A 20,248-nucleotide genomic window follows, 5' to 3' on the forward strand; every position below is an offset into this window, starting at 1 on the left:
GCCCCAGCAGCGCTCTGATAGCGTAGGATATCTCCTGCCTATGCGGTCACTGTCATGCTCAGTTTACCTTGTTGCAGCACCCCTACATTTGCAAGTGGTTGCTATTTACGAACTACGCTTATTTGTGTGTTGTGTTAGGAGAACAACCCCGCAGCTTGTGTAAACTGCTGTAACTCTATGGTGGTCTTTAGCTGAAAATCTCCGAGTGCAACCAATTCTACTGAGGTTGCTAAGAAGGGAAACAGAGTTATATACGCTCTGCTGGGGGGCCTAGGGGTGGATTTGTGCATAACAGGGAGTAAAGCGGTTTGATCCCAGGAGCCTCCCTGACAGCCCTTCAGTTATTCTCCTGATGGCTACAGTCCTGGTCTCTTTTTCTCTCTCCCTTCCTTCCCTTCCTGCCTCCTTAAGTGCTGCTGTATTTTTCCTGGGACTTACAGGAACCTGAAGGATGGCTTAAATTCTGTTATTAACACCATGAATATAATACAAGTTGGATTTTTTTTACTGAGGAATGCTGTATGTGGTAATTGTTTTATTGTGCTATGCTTTTTGTTCTCTGGGTGTAATCGTTGCCTCCAAAGACACAAGGCATTATCTCTAGGTCTGAGAGGGGGCTGCTCCCCCTGCCCACCTTGAGGCAGAGCATGTGGCACAGTGTCTGATCGGGGTGAGAATCACTAGTGCACTTTGCTGGTATGGCAGAGGGACCTGCCATCCCCAACAACCTCACCGTGTCAAGGCAAGAGACGGGCGATTGCTCGGTACAGCCCTGTTGAGAAAGATGACTTTCCTTGGTTTTACCTGAAAGAATGAAAGCTCATTATAAGCCTAATGGCAGAAGGTGTCTCTCCTGGCTTTCTCCCAGGGGGCAAGATAACCCTAGGACACTGCAGGCAGGTCTGCACAGAGAAGTTGCCAGTGGTCCGTTAGAAATGATTGCTGAGCAAGGAAACAGCACCTTTTCTGCTGACGCCAAGGGCAGCAGCGAAGGGTGGGACAGATGCTGGAAAGAGGTAACCCTTCAGCAACGGGCCAGAGGCTCACTGCCATTTCCACTGCCATCTCTGGCCTTTTATACCACTTTCTGTCTGTCCTTGAAAAAGTTGCACAGGGACATGTTACCAACAGAGCATCCTTGGGAGGTGAGGGAAGATTGTGTTACGCTGGAAAGTATTAACAGTTGCATCAATCACAAGCCTGGTCAAAGCAAATAGATGTCCTACTCACCCTTTATTCAGGCTGAATGGAAGATGCAATTAAATGGCTCTCATATAGTGATAGCAGGAACGGCAAAAGCCATTATGGAAAGCCTGAAGTGTGTGGGCTGAAGCACCACCATCCTCAGCGGAAGAGAGACAGGCAGAGAGGTGGCCTGGGACTGGTTCAGAAAGGCTCGTGGCAGCAGGCAAGCGCATGGAGAGCAGTGGGGAGAAAGGGAGATATGGAGCGTCCAGGTGTGAGCAGAGGCAGCAGTCTCTGCGTCCCGGGGCTACTGGGCAGGAAAACCTGGCTGCCTGGAAACCCTGACCTGAAAAATTGACCCTGCCTGTGCCAGGGAAACAGGTTTAGACCAAAGAAACAGCAATTTTATATAATCAATTTAACTTTTTGGGAGGGGGAAAAGCCCAGGAGAACTTTGAGTAATTTAATAGGGCCAAAAAGGTCCCATTAAGCTCATCTGACTGTGGGAAAAATGTTAGGAAATGTTCTAGAGGGGTGGGATTCACCGCATGTCTGTGTACATGCAGTGTACATGTCTGCACCTGATTTAATGGCCTAAATTGTCCTTAAGTCACTAGAGAGACATAGGCAGTTTTAGGGAAAGCTTCATCTTTTTCTAAAGAAGGTGTCTAAAATAGGTCAGATGAATTGGGCTCAGAACTGCCTGCTTCTCTCTATTGACTTTCTCAAGAGTCTAGACAACAAGCTGAGACAGAGATATCCACACTATATATGTCTAAAGTTAGGTAAGATGAATCCCATCCAATAAGTCTCTGTGCCTCTACCTGCAGGCAAGGAAGGGAATGTGAATAGTGATGGATGAGAGAAGCATTGAATTTCCTACAAACATTCATCCACTTTTTCTGTGAAGTGGCTTTGGCTGCATTCTCATGTATTCGTGCTTTCTGTTAACGCCGTATGACAGTACAAACGCCAGTGGAAAGAAAGTTTCATGCTTGCACACACAAAACTTGTGGGAAGAAGATTGTCAATTTTGTCTTGCAGGCTTTTTGCACCAAAACTGATGGCCATATTTACATTCAGCCAGGCTATCTACACGAACTGCTCTGAACTTCTGACCTCTTTAGGCACAATGAAAGATAACAAAGATGAAGGCTGTATATTTTCTTTGACAGAATTATGAAGGCCAGGACATAAGTCATTTAAGCAGAAAGGATTGAACAGGCCACGGGGTGCATTGGCTGCTGCAGAGAGAAGAGCATTCAAACTCTCTCTGTCAAAGAGCCGGAGGATGCTGATGATGGAAACAAAGGTGTAATATGCATAGGAACAGGAGCAAGATATTTTCTTGTTGGAGCTGGTGTGTGAGCCAGGGCCAAGTCACCCTCCTAATTCTTCCTGTCGTTTCTGAAAGATTCATTTCCCGATGCCTCTGCTGGAGAAATGGTCTCCGTATCCCAGGTCTCACCTTGTCCATGAATGTATCAGGAGCCGTCCCAGGGGTCAAATTCTTCTCCTGCTCACAACCCAGGCAAGCCCATCATCTTTAAGGGTCTCACAGAAGCATTAATAAGAAGAAAAATATGGCCACCATCATGTTATTCTGCTTTTATTTTTATGGGTGACTAAAGTGTTCTTTTCAATGTATTTTAGGTATGCTTTCTACACAGCGGAAAAAATGTTTAGCTATTTCTCAGCTGCTAGTAACATTTCAAACCCTACCATCAACTATCTGTACACAATAGATTTCCTTTAAATAACTCTTGGCAAATGCTTGACATCTGTTTTCTCTAATTAATTCTAGCAGTCATCATACTTCACTGCATATGTTGAAAGCTTTCAAGGATGATAAGAGCTACCTACAGCATTTCAATCATGGGAGTTTGTATTGTAAACACTACTCCATGAAATCTTCAGGATAGTTCCTTCTGAAAAGTCAGTGAGAGAAAACCAAGATGAAACACCTGCTGAATATGAAAATAATGACCAAATAAATTAGGGAGAAGTATTTAAAAATGCTGGCTTTTGGCTTTATTGCAATTATACTCTGGATTAAATTAAGGCAATAGTTAGGAATAAAAGGCCTGGACCAGCAGTATTTCCTATGAAACTATGAAACAAAATAAGTTCTGCCCTAATCTAAATTCAAAGCAAAAGGTAGTTACCAGTGCAAAAGCACAAGGAAACAAGAAGGCAATAATATCATCCCTACATATTCCTGTGCCCCCCCTCACAAACTGCACTAGGGCCATCATACCCTGAGATGAGAAGTCGCTCCAGAAAAGCAAGCGTCAAAGTGTGTGCCTGTGTCAGTGCCGATCAGACCCACCCCTGCTCCCATTTCCGCAGGGTGGATTTGGCTGTTGTCCCCTCATTTCCACCCACATGCCTGCCTGCCATTTGCCATTGTGTTCTTTCAGCCCGGAGGTTCCCAGTGACCTGGGATTGCCAGTGAACTGCAGGCCCTGCCAGAGGCAACAATAATCACTCTAACTGCAAAAACAACATAAAAGTCAGCATTCATAAAAAGTCCGATGCTGTTCTCTGTAGAGGAGTATACCCTTCAACATCACCTTTCGCTTGCTTGTAATGACCCCTTGTATGTTTTGTAAACAGAACAACAAAGACCACTTAGATAACATGTTAATAAGTAAAAGACTTTGCCAACACCCTGTTGGGAAAAAACGTCCAAGTGCTGCATAAACCTTATTAATTGCAAGTGATTGGAAATCCTCCGTACACATTGTGCCTTGAACTACGCCAGTCACCGGGCAGCCCCCCCATAAGCCCCAGCCCCGCCATGATCCCCAGCAGCAGGGCTGGCGTGAGGCAGTGAGGGGCGCAGGAAGGGAGCAGGGAGGAGGAATAGGGAGGGAAATCCCAATTCCCCACTTTGTCCCCATGTGCCGGCCTGTGACACAGCACTGCCTTGCTGCCCTGCCGGACTTGGGGCTGGCACTTAATGTACTGCACAACACGGTGTTTGCACCTGCTGAGCAAAAACATTCCCAAAACCTTCCTCTGTCAGTCTTTGAGACCCTCATGTCTATGTGAGCGAGTCCTGATTCACCTCTACTGACTCTACGATGCTCTGCAAGTGGGGTACCACAGGCTTCTTGCTTTGCTTTGGGGTTTCTGGTATTCTGTGGCTTATATGTAAGGTAAGCTGGATTCAGAGCTGAAAAGCAGCATGAGGAAAAGGCACAGGTTGTTAATATTTGTTGATTTTTTTCCTCTGCAAAACACTTATAGTGCCCATTTCCATGTTAATACATTCCAAAGCGTCTTCTCAATGTTAAATGTCCAATAATGGCAACAAAACCCTGTAAAGATAACATGTTACAAGGATACACAGTAAATCAGACAATTTAATGAATTCATAACCTTTCATTTTATTTCCTTCCTGTGAGATAATTTTAGCCAGTGTCAATGGGATTTGTAGGAAGGGGGAATGAATAGTGATCCTACCTCAACCAATAAAACAAAATCCTAATTTTCTGTCTTTTATCTTTTCCCATTCTTTTGTGCGCCTCTTTGGCCTTGTCAAAACATATCGTTCAGTTAGAGACTAAAAATATTTTCCCATCGATTGGGGTTATTGATTTTTTTTAATCTGTACTTTGGCTTAGAGAGCTCGGGTGAAGGGTGAAAGTTCACCGGCTTAGTCCGCTGTTTTATCTGGACAGCAGAAGAATGTATTGGCAGCAGATTTGATTTACCTTGTTGGTCAGCTGTAGTCACTCCAGGCACTGCAGACAAGCAGCAAGCATATTTTGCTGTCTATTTTATTGTACACTGAACTTCTTGAAGGTCCAACCTCTCTATTGATTTATCTCTCAATTTCCAGTGGCCCGTGTTTCCATTCTTATTAACATAAATGTATCAGAAATCAGATTCCCTCTCAAAGATATATTGATCATTTATGAGCTTTGAAAAAAGTGTGACATGTGATGCTATACATTTCAATCATTCTCTAAGTCCACAAGACTCATATATACTGATTAATAAACAAATGGAGAGAAAAGTGGAACAGAACGGTATATCTCATGGTGCTGTTGTAGAATAGGTCATGGGTATATCTAGTGTTAATATTGAACAATTTTTTCATACTAAAAAAATGGTTGTTATGAATGAATGTTTGTCTAAATCTTCAAGAGTAATGGTAGAATATCTGCTAACTTATTTTTGAACAGTTTTAAAATAAACTATTATGAAAAGATAACTATGAAGTTATGATTTCATGATGAAATCTAAATTGTACCAGATAGTGCAAAATATTTACCTTTTTCTATTCTGCCTGTAGGATGCATTGAATGTGCTAAACCCTTTTCTGACAAGACTTGCTTGCTTAAAGCTATTCATTTAATACCTGTTACGTCGGTATATATAAGTATATAAATACATACAGGGGAAAGTTCTTGTCCTAGAAAATTATTTTTGGAATATGTCATCAGCAAAACTCTTGTACCTAGCCAGTATTTCTAAGTCACAGTGAGTCCTGCTACTTCAGATCCTGGGCAAGCCCTGCTAGCAGAGCCTGTGAGAGAACAAGGGTGTCGGAGGGGAAGATATGATGGAACTGTTCTCCTCGGAAGAAAAGCTTTTCCTGCACTTGTGGAAAATATGTCTGACTGAAACTATTAAACTACAGCTTTCAGGGAAGTCTGGCATGCTGAAACTGCAAACACTAAGTGAGGCCATTTAGCAGGTGCCCTAAACACTGTCTGATGAATGAGTGCTGCAAATAGGTGCACAGATTCAAAGGTAACTTACATGATCTCTAGATTTCTTAGGCAAATTCAAATTCATATGCATTAGGTGTATAAATCTACTTAAGGTAACTGTAAAGAAGGTCTAAGTTACTCAGTGCCAATTGCTTCTTGGAGCTCACTGGGTTTGGCGAATCTTCCAACACTCTTTCAGGAAGAAAGAATCCTTTGGCCACCAGTCCTTTGGTCCAGGCTTGACTTGACCACAACTACCTGAAGCACTTTCTACAGCTCTGAGTGCCCTTTCCCTGGCCGTCCACACTGCGCCTCCAACTTCTCTCAACCAGCCTGTGGATATCATAGCTCAGCAACTATGGACTGCTGAGCCTTTCTTGCCTTTCATTCTCCATTTGAAGTGAATCTCTGTCACAGGCATGAAGTCAGAAGTCCTGATCCTTTAAGGGCCAAATGGTCTTTCTTTGCTAGTTCTTCATTATACATATCTTGCCAGGTGCTTTTAGCCTGCCTGCCTGCCAGGTGAGGGACAAGGAGGGGAGAGGGAAGCTTCCCTTTGCTGTAGGCAGCATGTATCTGCAGGCTTAGGGCTAATGCACGTGGAAGTTGATTTTACTACAGCCCTCTTTTGGGGGGAGGGAGAAGCGGGGAGGGGTATTTTCCTCTCCCCAGCCATTACCTTCTCAGAGGCAGTGAAGCAAAAGGAGCTTTCCAGGAAGGATTTGAATGAAGAGAGCACAGTGACCTTGTGGATGACAAGTAAATGCTCATGCAGTGAGCAATGTCAGCTCCCCATCCTCTTTGTGGCTGGAAACATCCTGGAGGGCTCTCTCAGACAAAATGCATTTCCCATCTCAAACCAGCTTCCTGCATTCTGGATGGTTTCTAGCTCAGGCAGCAAACGCTCCAAATCTGTGGTGTCAGTTTTATTTTAGGTTTTACTTTTGCCAACAGTGCTGTGTTCTTGAATTTGACTTTGCTCCATGCTCCAAACAAATATGCAGACTGCCTTTTCCCACTCTGTCTCCCCTTGGGCTCACAAGAACAGGGGGATGCTTGAATATTTTCCTGTCCCATTCCCTATGGACTTCTCTACATGACACAACACACGACGGTTGGAACCACAGACTGGGCTTCCTTCTCCGCCACTTGCTATCATGACTTGCTGTGTGCTTGCTTTCACACTGGTTGTTTTCTGGTGTGTTTTTCTTGCACGCAAAGGGAACAGCTGGAAAAGGCATTTTTTCTATGAGTGGGGGAATCATATCAATATTGCATAATCTATCTCCATTTTCAGTAAGTCTTCATTAGATAGCCATACTGGGATCCCCAGGTGACATATAATAAAGCCCCTCTCCATGACAGAAACATACCCATTAACAAATTTTACATTTTCCTTTCTTCCGTTGCTCACCACAGAAGCAATTTCAGTAAGTAAGAGCCTGATTAAGTCTTTGCAGGACTGGAACACATGCTGTCAAAGGAAGTACTGTCAAGACTAAAGGAATGAGTTACTGGGCATTTTCTGCCTCTGAAAATTCATTTTTAAAATTCAAGCAACTTGACACAACAGACACTACTCTGTTTAGCAGTTGTGACCGCAGTCCTGCTTTGTGCCCCTAAATTTGAATCTCTTTGTTACCTAGAGTAGATAAGATACAGCAATGATTGTTCAAACATACTGTATCAGAGACCTTTGCACAGGGTACTGCTACTGCAAAAACAATCAGCACCTGCAAAAGCTATTTGCTTTGCCTAGGCAACAGCAGGAGCTGGACATGACGACTCACACCATGCCAGACAATGCGACTGCCTGGTATCTCAGAAGATAGTGTATTCCATTATTATACTGTATGATCCTAAATACTGTCATAAACTGCTAATATACTAATGTGTTCATAGTCTATTGATTGATACTGGGAATACTGTTCTGGGTTAGTCTAGCTCATTTGTAATACTGCATATAAGCAGAATTTCTTGGAGCACACAGCATGTAGGAAAAGGGATTCCACACATACTTTATCTTATCATTGCAGCATTAATGTTACGGTTTCTTTTATAGGGTAATAAAACTAAATTTATTTATAAATCTCCTCTCTCTCTTCAAGCATTTGGGACACCATACAAAATTCCAGAAATAATTTAAAATGCATTAAAAATTATATTAAAGGACCACAGCCTGAAAGTTTTAATAAAAAACTGATCAAGGGTGTCAGGGGGAGAGGGCGAGAGATGTTATTCATATGGCGTCAATAACAATCAAACTGAAAACACGGTTAAAATGTTTTGAATATTTTTGAGACAAGGAGACAGAGGCTGAGGGAGATCTGGAAAGGAAGAGACATATTCAGCCCACCTAGTGAAATGGCTTTGGCTAGAGGAGGGGCAGCAGGGAGAGGTGCAGGCTGCATCTGGAAGGAGCAGGGGCTCCTTGCTGTGGCATGGGAGGATGCACCATGCCATGGGCGGTGCTATTAGGGGCCCTAATTCCCCTCTTCCCCCCCCGGGCTGGTGCAGGGGCATGTGTGCTGCTTCCACAGGGCCCAGCGCCACTGACTTTTGCCCCGGTCAGTGTCCCGCTGGCAGTCAAGGACAGCCTAGGACGCGAGGCAGGACACAAATAGGAGTGCCCTAGCCTGGGGGCTGTCCCCTATCTGTCTGGTTTACTACTGAGGAAGAGTTTGGATTCAGGCAGGGTTTATACTGCTCCAGGACTGAGAAGTGCAAGGATTAGACTGTTTTTACCACTAGTGGGTGAGAGATTCGAGTTAGAGCAGGCACCGTCCCCAGGGAGCAGCGGGGAGCCTGTAAGCAAACCATTTGTTGTACTCTGCACAACCTGCAAGCAGCAGAGAAAGCTGCCTGAAAAGTGCCCTAAATGGAAACCACAGGGACGGAGCCTTACGGCCGTGTGAACACATGCTGCTGCTCCGCAGCCCCACAACCTGATCAGGATGTAACCTGCAGAAACCACGCACGAGCCGTAGCTTCTGAAAACCTATGCCTTTGTAAGCACGGCTGCTGTACTGAGATATTAATAAGCTAAACACTGTTCCTCTGGAGACATGAAGTGATGGAAGGTAAAATCTGTTGGTTTTTTTAATTGCTTGAAGTTGCTTGCAGAGCTACCGACACATTCTGACTTATGGACAGCCTTCTGTCTGATCCTGATTCCCAGAGCCTGTGAACGCCTCAGCCACATATATATCACACGTTCATATATAATGATTTCATGAAAATAGCATTCTTTCCGCACAGTAAAGCATGAGCAAGTAAATGTGAACAGTGTTTACAACACATGGCATCAGCACTCACTCTCTGACGTTATTGATACATACTCTAAATTTGGAGATTGAGGATATCTTTTACACCCTCTCTAAAATATACCATAGAAGGGCTAAGTGGTTACACAAGAACTGCAAATGTCTTTCCAAATTGTATTTGATAAGTGTAATTAGATATTGCTGGGTTTACCTTGTATTTTAGCACCTAGAATAGTCTACAGTCAGGAGCATAAGAACACTGTTAAAGAGAAAAGGTTTTTTCTAGGAGGATGGGAATGTGCAGCGGGGGTTTGCAGTGTTGCATGCTGTCAGTCAAAATTTGCTAGCAATGTCATTGAAGGTCAGAGTCCCAATATCTCTGCAATCAAAGCTGACAATGACACATTCACTAGATAGATGTAAGGAAGGCACTTTTCCACTTACTGTCCTGGAGTAATAAGTGAAAAAATTAAAACTTTTCTTATAAATGCACTGTACGTATTATAACAACATAGGTTTGGATTTTCTTCACTGAAAGGAGACAAGAATGATAAAATGGAAAATGAAGAAGTAGCACCTGTCATTTTAACTAATTATGGCATACTGATTTCCAGTGGTTTCCAAAGGTTCAGAGCTGCGGAGCAGACCAGAAGAAAAGCAATAATAACTAGAAATGCAGAAGAGGAGTTAAACTAACAGGGATAACCTGTGCATGTCATACAGCAAAAGAGGCTTGAAAAAAAAGAAGTAATCTCAGATTTAATCTACTGATGCGAGAATAGAACTAATATTTGGTTTCCTCAGTTCACTATGTTTGCATTTATGCTAATGGTTTAGTTGGAAGCACAGTGCACTTCTGAAGGAAATTTCCAATTTTTCCCACTTACTAAGTTTTGGTTCACCTCATCCAGCAGATAGAGAGCTAAGCCAAAAGATGTGCTGGAGAAGTGCACGATCAGCTCCGGGCAGTGATGGGTGTTAAATCCATGGGACCAGACTAGAGCCAACCTGACATAAATCCCCTGAAAGGCAAGGAGTGAGAACCTCAAGTCCTCAGCACCAGCTACAGTTCTGTTCCTATTTCACTGCTTCGCTTGCTGATGTAGGTCATACATACTTCAGCTTCCGTGAGGCCACAAGGAGCCAAATCTGGAGGGAGAAGCCTGGGCCAAACCGAGGTAATCCCAAACATCGCATGATGAACTTGTCCAAATCTACATCTTACTGGGAAGGGACAGGCGCGCAGAGCAACCATGTCACATGGTGCAAGAAACCATTAAATGCTAATAACATCTAAGTACTATCAACAACAGTGTAGACAGAAGATCCCATTACCAATTCCCAAACAAGCCAGTTCCCAAAGGGATGTTTTTAAATGAGATTTTTTAAAAAGTGCTGAATACAACCAATCAGGTTAGCATCTAAAGACTGCTTAGGTAGCACTGGACTACAGATGCTATTTTGGTCATCGTACCTAAAGTTCATGCAAATACTAGCATAATCAATTTTATACAGCATATGCTCTTTATGTGACTCCCAGAACATTTTAACTGACCCAGGAATGCAGAGGAATAATCAGGCGTAAAGCACTTGCCATTCAATTCCAAACACTGGACTTAGAAACAATCACCTGTGGCTGTGTAGCTGAGCTGTTTGTCCCACTCAGACACAAAACAGTAGTCGTGACCTCTCACAATGCCAACTCCAAAGTAGCAGTCTTGTCTTGTACTTTTCCCTTAGAACTTCAGTCTAATTTTCCACCAAGGCCCACCAAGCCCTCACCTAGGATTCAACAAGGTTTTGCTTCAGCATCTCATCTCAGCTCACACCCTCACTGTGCTTGAGGGACCCTCGGAGCCAGCTTTCATAAAGACCAAAGTTTTTACCCACAGCTGATTTCTTGTTGCCAAGACACAGAGCGATCTTCCTATGTGTGCACACAACAAGGGGGTGACAGGACCAGAAATTATATAGGGAAAACAGGACGAGAACAAACAAAAGCAGAGACTGACTTCAGTCAAAAAGAGGGTCAGTAAAAATGAGAGGGAAATGGGGAGAAGAGAAAGAAATTACAAAGAAAAAGAAAAGACAAGAAAGGCTGAAAGTGAGAGAGAGTACCCTGAAAGCATTAATACACCAAAGAAAATCCTGTGACTAAGTTACCAGACTGGGTTCCTTTATTCCATCTGAGTTCCTTTACCAACATGGTGCCTACACAGCTGTGTGACTATGGGGCAGACCCAGTTGTATACACTCAGTTTCTGACTGCATGCAGATATGAAAAGAGGATGAAAACACAGCAGGAGGTGTCCCACCAGACATCCCGAATGAGAACTGAAATGTTTACCTCCGAGAAAATACTTCTTGAAAAAACACACTTTCCCCTCAAAACCCCGTTCCAACCAGAACATTTTCCATCAGTTGAAATAACAGTGATCTGTCATACACGCAGTACGGGAAAACAATCGTAAAAACAATTCAGTATCATGGGATAGAAATTTTATTGCAAATTATGTAGAAACCAGGTTTATTTGCAGAAAACCGGCTCATTTTATGTTCTCATAGCTGTGAAACCAGAAAGTATCTACCTAAGAACTTACTGGTATTTCTAGTAGACAGCAGGACCCTGATGTGGTCTTTGACTTCACGTGCTATTTTTTCCCTCTTGAAACTTAGGACATCTCTGCTAAATTACCAGCCATCCAAGGAAAGGTTTCCTCTCCCAGGGACCCACTGGAAGTTCGAGTTATTTCACTAGCCCACATGCCTTTCATGGCTCTCTTCTCCAGCATTTAGCCCATGCATCCTCCCTAGGAACACACAGCTGGGTTTGATGGTTTCCAGCTCTGTGCCTTGACTCTCTGGGAGCCTCAGGGGCTCTTCCTTAGTTTGGATAAGGCTGAGAGGGGCTTTTTTCCACTTCTTATACCCTGTTCCTCAGCATCCTTCCCTTCGATCTCTCCCAGAAATCTCAGCCCAGACGCTTAGCTGGAGCAGTCTACAAAGCCAGCTCATCTTTTGGGTTTTTTTTCCCCAGTTATTGTAATGATGCCACCCAGCACCCAGCATTCGTGTTCAATTCCTGCTGGTCAGAAATGCGATTTTCATTTTTCATCAAGACAAAATAGGATCTGTTAGTTGAATATGTAGCTGTTCTGTGAGCACAGGAATCTTGCAACTGATTTCATAGAATTGAATTCCTGATAGAGGAGAGAAACTTTCACAAGGGAAGAAAGAAAACAGAGCAAACATCTTGCAATGGTGAGTTTCACACATCCACCCTGGCAATTTGGCACCCAAATGGAAGTTTAGAAGAGCTAAAATGGTAGCATAAATCACTGGGAATTTATTATGAAGTGATTATATATATTTCGGAAGATGTCACACAATAAAACTACATTAATTAAAATGGAATTAATGTAGGGCATCTTGCCATATCTTGCAATATATCAAAGGATAATTCGGGATATGACTTCTGTCCCTGCTACAGGGCTTCCAGGGTACTCCCTACTTCAGAAACAGTTGTTGGCTTAAGCCTTTGTCGGTTTCATTATCAGCTGCAATTAATTTTGAAAGAACCATTATGCTTTTTAAAAAAAACAAGTGACCAATAAACACTGTGAGCACTACCCTAAAAAGCATTTTGATTTACTTTTGTGTTCACAAGGCTAGTACTACTACAATTTGGATTTTAGTTTTCCAACCAAGGTCAAATATTAGGAAGAAGTGCTACTTATGGGACACCGAATACTCTATGCAGCTTCTTTTGTTTCAAGTTAAAATTGTCTTCCTTCGCCAACAGAGTGGGCAGAGGTTGCAAGTAACTTCTAACTTTGACTAGTGTTAAAATTCAGAAGGAAGGAGTGCCCTAACACAATAACGAGCTGGGTTGAAAGAATGTGAGGTTCTTAAAATTAATTCCTATGGGGAACCTTTATATGTGCTTTCTTGCTTCTAACGCCCTTAGGATTCAAGTCCTTTGGTTCTCCATCTTCAGCAAAAGGGAAGGGACAGAGTCGAGGAGAAAGAAAGGTGCATCAAATATTAAAACACTAAAACACCAAAACACCAAAAAAGCACCAATTATGCTATGTGGATGAAACTCTCTGGCAGCAGCCCTTGATCTGTGACAACAGAAAGGAACACAGGAAAAGTAACTTCTCACCATCAACAAAGAAGTTCATTAGAATAAGGGAAACAGTGTGATCCCCTAAGCTGCTTTATCTCTCTCTCTAATTCACTAGGAAATTCTGCTAGAACTCTTCTTTGATGGTGAAAAGTTAAGCACTCTGTGCTTCACCTGCTGCTAAGTATTCAGGATCAACTTCTGAAATCACAGCAGCGTGAGCACTCTTATTTTCACTGACGTCTGCTTTTGTAAATACCATTTTCCTTGTTGCCCTTAAACATTCTGCCAGGCTTCTGGAAAAGACAAATTCTGTGTTCTTAGATGAACACAGCAGTTTCTGCTTAGGGAAATGGGAGCTGCATTCACGTGCATCTGATGGCTCAGTTTGGCTCTTAGCCCAGGACAGAATCTTTTCTTAGATCATTTTAGAAATCAGTTCCACTGTTTGAATCTGATTTTCTTTACAGCAAAGACAACAAAACTACGTAAACCAGGAAACCTAAATAGGATGCTATGTAGAATCATAGAATCATAGAATTGCTGAGGCTGGAAGGGACCTTCAAGATCATCAAGTCCAACCCTTAACCTACCCTGACAAAAGCCACTTCTAAACCATGTCCCTAAGTGCCCCATCTACCCTTTTTTTAAACACCTCCAGGGATGGTGAATCCACCACCTCCCTGGGCAGCCTATTCCAATGTTTAATAACCCTTTCAGTGAAGAAATGTTTCCTAATATCTAATCTAAACCTCCCCTGACATAACTTGAACCCGTTTCCCCTCGTCCTATCACTTGTCACCAGGGAGAAGAGGTCAGCCCCCATCTCTCTACAACCTCCTTTCAGGTAGTTGTAGAGGGTGATAAGGTCTCCCCTCAGCCTCCTCTTCTCCAAGCTAAACAACCCCAGCTCCCTCAGTTGTTCTTCATAAGGTTTGTCCTCCAGACCCCTCACCAGCTTTGTAGCCCTTCTCTGGACACGCTCCAACACCTCAATGTCCCGCTTGTAGCGAGGGGCCCAAAACTGAACGCAGTACTCGAGGTGGGGCCTCACCAGTGCCGAGTACAGGGGGATGATCACTTCCCTAGTCCGGCTCACCACACTATTCCTGATACAGGCTAGGATGCTGTTGGCCTTCTTGGCCACCTGGGCACACTGCTGGCTCATATTCAGCCAGCTGTCGATCAACACCCCCAGGTCCTTTTCTGCCGGGCTGCTTTCGAGCCACTCTGCCCCAATCCTGTAGCGCTGCATGGGGTTGTTGTGACCCAAGTGCAGGACCCGGCACTTGGCCTTGTTGAACCTCATACCATTGGTCTCAGCCCATCGGTCCAGCCTGTCCAGATCCCTCTGCAGAGCCAACCTACCCTCAAGCAGATCAACACGCCCGCCCAGTTTAGTGTCATCTGCGAACTTACTGAGGGTGCATTCGATCCCTTCATCCAGATCATTGATAAAGATATTAAAGAGAACTGGCCCCAGCACTGAGCCCTGGGGGACACCACTTGTGACCGGACACCAACTGGATTTAACTCCGTTTACCACCACTCGCTGGGCACGGCCATCCAGCCAGTTTTTTACCCAGCAAAGAGTACACCTGTCCAGGCCATGAGCAGCCAGTTTCTCCAGGAGAATGCTGTGGGAAACAGTGTCAAAAGCTTTGCAAAAATCCAAGTAACTGCTGTAATCATCAGCATAGCTTCTATTTATTTACAAAATGAATGTTTGCATTGCAATATATGATTTGCAGTGACATAGTGTGTAAAGAGCAGTCTCCCCCTGTGACCGGCACTGTAAAATTGCATATAGCAAAAGAGGGAGCTTCTCCCAATTTAAGGCTGCAGCAGGTGACTTGTCCACTTTTTGGTATGTGACCTAAGCCATTAAGGCCTGGCCTATACACAAAGGCATGGAGAGTGTTGTTTGATACTGATTTAATTAAATTGGAGCAACTTTTGCATGGGAGTATTCATACATTGGTTTAATTTGTGTTGATGAATTTACAGGCATGAACTAAATTTGCATAATCAGTCTAAGGCTGACACAAAAGAGTACAAGCACAAAAATCGCACCAGTTAGCTAAATGGATATAAATTAACCCTGAAGCCCTCTCTGGGCAGAAGGAAGCCTCAGAAATACTATACATCTGCAGAGAAAAGTATCTAACCAGAGAAATTCTATTTATTATTTAAGGATTAACAATATAAGATTAAAAAGATGCAAAACCAATTCCAAGGGTATTCCAAAGCTACTCTTTGTTGAAAGTTATCTATTTAAAAAGTCACACTTTGGAGCTGCAAGCCAGCTGTGACTAACCCTGGGGCAGGAGTTCCCGAGGAGCTGGTAAAGGCTGTGCTCCTCCACGCGTGCCTGCTCCTTGCAGCACCTCCTCTTCATCCCAGCGCGGAGCCGGACGCACGCCACACCACCACCTCGGTGACCCCCAGGACAGGTCACAGCCACTAAATAATTAATCTCAGATGTAATAGGGCAACAGCGTTCTGATCAGGTGCGTGCACAAATGTTTGAACTTTACATTTAGTAGAGACCGATCCATGTCACGTAGCTTTTATAGTAATTAATACTCATTTCACCTGCAAGACCTGAAAGCATAGTATAAAGTAACAGCAGGACAAGAATTGAGGGGGGGACCATTGCAGTATTTAGATTGTAGGGAAAGATGTAAATTACAACTAATGAAGGAGAAGTATTGCAGAGATCTATAATCTCGGTATGAAGATCAACAACAGGCTTTTGAAATGCCAAAAAATTACACCCATGACAAAGCAATGTCACAGTGGGAGAGGAAAAGTAGTGACAAATACTTTGTCAGAAAGGTAAGAAGTATTTGATTATCTCTCCAGCTGGGTCATTGGATGTTCTTTTTATTATTGTGGTTTGCAAGGCCCTGGATGGAGCCAGGCAATTGCTAAAAAAAGTAATCTGACAACAGTAGTTTAAATTAAAAAAGAAGTTAATTTTGGCTGCACCACGCATTTTATCTTGTGCAATTTTCTTCTGAATTACTCAAAGGATATTTTCTTTCTGTGCTAATGGAAAACAAAAATTTTTGATATTCATGTGAATGCACTTGGTTGGAACTTCAAGATAAAAGTATTTGTATACCCATCTTGAAAACCTTCCCCGTCCTCCCTTTCTGCTGGATATTTTCAGATATCTGATCAGAGATCAAGAAGGATACTCCATGGCAGAGCTTAGCAAACATACACTGTCAACAATTTACCAAACAATGAATACTCAGTGTTTAGTCAAAGAAAAAAGATCAACTTGTAGACTAAAATAACTGGCTCACTTATCAAAACAGGACTGTTCATAGACAGTTGACAAACAGAAAAAGAACAAATAACTATAGCCCATCATCTGCTGTGAAGTTTGTGCCCTCTAATTTCTAAAGCCAAATAAAACCAACCACTTCCATATCAAATGTGTCTGACAAACAGCTTCAGAGATGAAGTAATGTTTTGACCAGTTATCTGTTGAATACTGCACATTTGGGGTGAACATTACGGATTTATTTTTTTAATGTAATTAAATTAATTAATAATTTATTTAATTAATTAATTACATTTAATTAATGTAATTAATTTTTTTAATGTTATTTTTAAATGTGTTGGATTGAGAATCTTTGGAATGGTCTTTTTTATCCACAGAAAAAAAAACCCAGATTAGCTCAAGCGTGTCAGTGTGGGCTGTTCACACAGACTCGGTTTTCAGAAGGTGCAAAACTGCTGCTGAGGGCACCAACTTTGGCTCATGGTGCATCAGCACCCACCATGAGTCTAGTGCCAACACCACCACCAACTAACGCAAACAATATAGTGATTAATACGCGTGAGAAACTGGATCCAAACATTATTTATTTCACATAAACCATCAAACTGCCATGGGAGCAATGAACTTCTATACTTTGCTAATCTAGGTTAATGTCAACCCATAAAGTTCCACATCTTAATGCCAATCCTGAAACATTTTGGTCTTCTTCAATGACACTTAAAAAAAAGCCAAATGTTAACTCTGAACAAATACCAACTTCCCATGGGCAACTTGTCCGTCTTCAACAATATTGCACAACAAACAAGTTCATAGGTAAGATTCACATCTGGTGGACAATTGTTCATCTCTATACACTTCAAAAAAATGGCTTTACTTTTCAGTTCTCATGCCTGTTTACTTTTCCTTCTTACTTTACATCTTTTCCCTTTCTGCTAGCACCTACTCTTGTGTGAGATGGACTATCGCCTCCCTTTCAGGTGACACAACATATTCTGCCACCAACATCTGATGGAAGTATCTGTGCCTGTGTATCACAATCATTTACTCCGTGTGTTGGATGTATCTTTCATGTCTGTTGTGTTTTCTTTTTCATCCAGCTGCTCATCTGCCACAATACCTTGGAACACATTCCTAGCCAGGCAGTCAGACTGAAGATACAAAGTTTATTTTACAATCGAACTTGCTTTTGCTGAATGTTCTGAGCACTTTCTTCCAGCTGAGAGAGTTCATGATCTCTGTTCCCTAACTGTTGACATTTACCTGCCCTTTCTTTCATTCCCAGCTCTCTTTCTGTCATTCATGATTCTGATTCCGGAGTGACCTATTACCATTTGTCTTTTATTGCTGCACACTTTAGGAATGACACCTTTTATGTTGATATCTGAATTCCTCTACCTTTTACATTCCTCAAAACTCTTATTCAGCTCTGCTGATTCTTTACGTGGAGTAGCAACTCAGCAGTGCAGCTACCTCTGCCTCCCCAGACAGCTTCCTCCATAACCAAAGGCATGCGCTCCTCTGCTTGTCCCTGGGCCTGTCAAAGCAGAGCATCGATCAGATGCTTGCAGCGGGCTGAGGTCAGACCTCACATTTCTGCCTGTGGGCTGGGGGGAAAGCTTGGCCCCATGGAGCTGTACACAGCAGCGTGCAGCAATGCTAAAAGCCGGGCCCATGATGCTTGCTATAGGCGGTGTCATAAAGTAATGAGTCCTGCCTTCTCTGCCCTCTCGGAAGAGGGACTTGGGGAAATCTGCCCCCTTCTTCAGGCAGCCCTTCCTGCACAGAAATATCTAAGGTGATTTTAGAGAGAGCTACTGAACATGGGTGAATGACATACAGAGCTGCAGACTATGGAGTCACTGGTGGAAGAAGGAAGAGTCCTTTCATTTAAGCACAAATTTTAATTTATGGCTGGGGCAAATGGAGGGTTAGAATGCATTAGGTAAGGTTAGAAGTTTGCTTGACTCAGCTAATCAATAACTAAGTAAAGAAGATTCTCTAACCATGGAGAAAACATATTTATTCACTTGCAAAGGAATTGGGAGGCGCTTCCAATGATGCTTTGTATACAAATGTCTTTGGACCTTGTTCAAATAATGTTCTTTATATTAAACTGCACACTGATAATCTCGGTATGGTAACTGATGACAGCCTTCTCAGTGCTTAGTTAAAACAGAGCAGATCTGTCTAAGAGTAAATGAGCTAAACAGCACAGCGCATACTTCTGCAACTGTTCTCAGGTAGCTTTTTCTGCACAGCTCATTGACTGTCTAGCACAGCAAAATGCAAGTATTCTCCATTCCCATTACGGTTTTAATTGAGAGTTTATGACATGGCACTCTTCACGGAAAGATTTCAACAGCCTTTTCCTCATGGCTGCGGGACAGTGGGTATTTTTTTGCCCTTACAAAATCTATTTCTTTGTACTTTTCTTTTTTGTACATTTGATACACAATTCTCCAAGGGCTTAATGTCTTAATGTCCCTTTTACAGAGCAGGAGAATCAGTCAAAGACTAAGTAATCTGCCTAAGATCACAGAGGAAGGCTGTGGCAGCATCACACTGAGACCTGAGGTCTCCAGAATCCCATTACTATGCTCTAACCCCAAGACCATCCTGGCTTTCTTAAAAGCTTTACTATTACATTCAAAAATACATAGACTCAGATGGAAACAAAGCCAGAAGGCATAAACAAACTCAGCATTCCAGTGACTGCAGGTACTTTGAAACAATAGCAGTGCAAACATATAAAGTCAGATCGGTTTGAACTAAATTTGGATGGGACATTCTAATGTAATGCATTTATATCTATTTTACAACTACTAGTTCATTAGTCAGTGGATTAAAATATTCCTGAAAACATAGATGAGTGCTCTTTAATAGCTGGTGGTGCATGATTCTCTTTTGTGAGTACTGACTGTTTTGAATGCGATTTATGTCCATGATCTTATAGCTAAAATCTGCTGTAAATAAGAATAATTTTTTCCCTTAAAGATATTCCCTCTTTCCCTGTGATAAGTCTGTCCCTCACCAAAGACCTGATAAAACAGCAAAAGCAAAGGTCACTGACATCAGAAATTACGTAGTCATGCAGCAGAAAGGGTTCTGGAAACACATGAAGTTATTCTTTACCTTGTCATCAGTGTCACGGACAGACATTGCAAAAACTAACCACATTGCTCAGAAGGACTGTTGTGGTTTTGGCCAAATTGGCCAATGGTCGTCGACAGATGCTCCCCCCCAACCTCTCGTACACGGAGATGAGGAGGAGAGATAAAGAGATTTACAAGTTTAGAAGAAACCAAACTACTTTAATGAAATATTAATAATAAGACAAAAAGGAAAATAGTGAAATAGATACAGTATATACAAAACCGTATTAAGCTCCCAGGATGACATCACCAGCAGGCACTGGGGAAGTCCCAGGCTGGACTCAGCGATGGGTGGGAACTGGGTTCCAGAGTTGGAGTCAGGAACACAGGGGTCAGGATCAAAGGCAGATGAACAGATAGGGTCCTCCTCGGACATCAGCCATTGAAGGAAGAGAGTTGACCCTTTGATCCCTCAGCTTTTATACTGAGCATGGGGCAGATGGGATGGAATACCCTGTTGGTCAATTTTGGGTCACCTGTCCTGTCCGCTCCTCCCCGCAGTT

This window comes from Larus michahellis, chromosome 9 (assembly GCF_964199755.1).
Source record: "Larus michahellis chromosome 9, bLarMic1.1, whole genome shotgun sequence".
NCBI lineage: Eukaryota > Metazoa > Chordata > Aves > Charadriiformes > Laridae > Larus > Larus michahellis.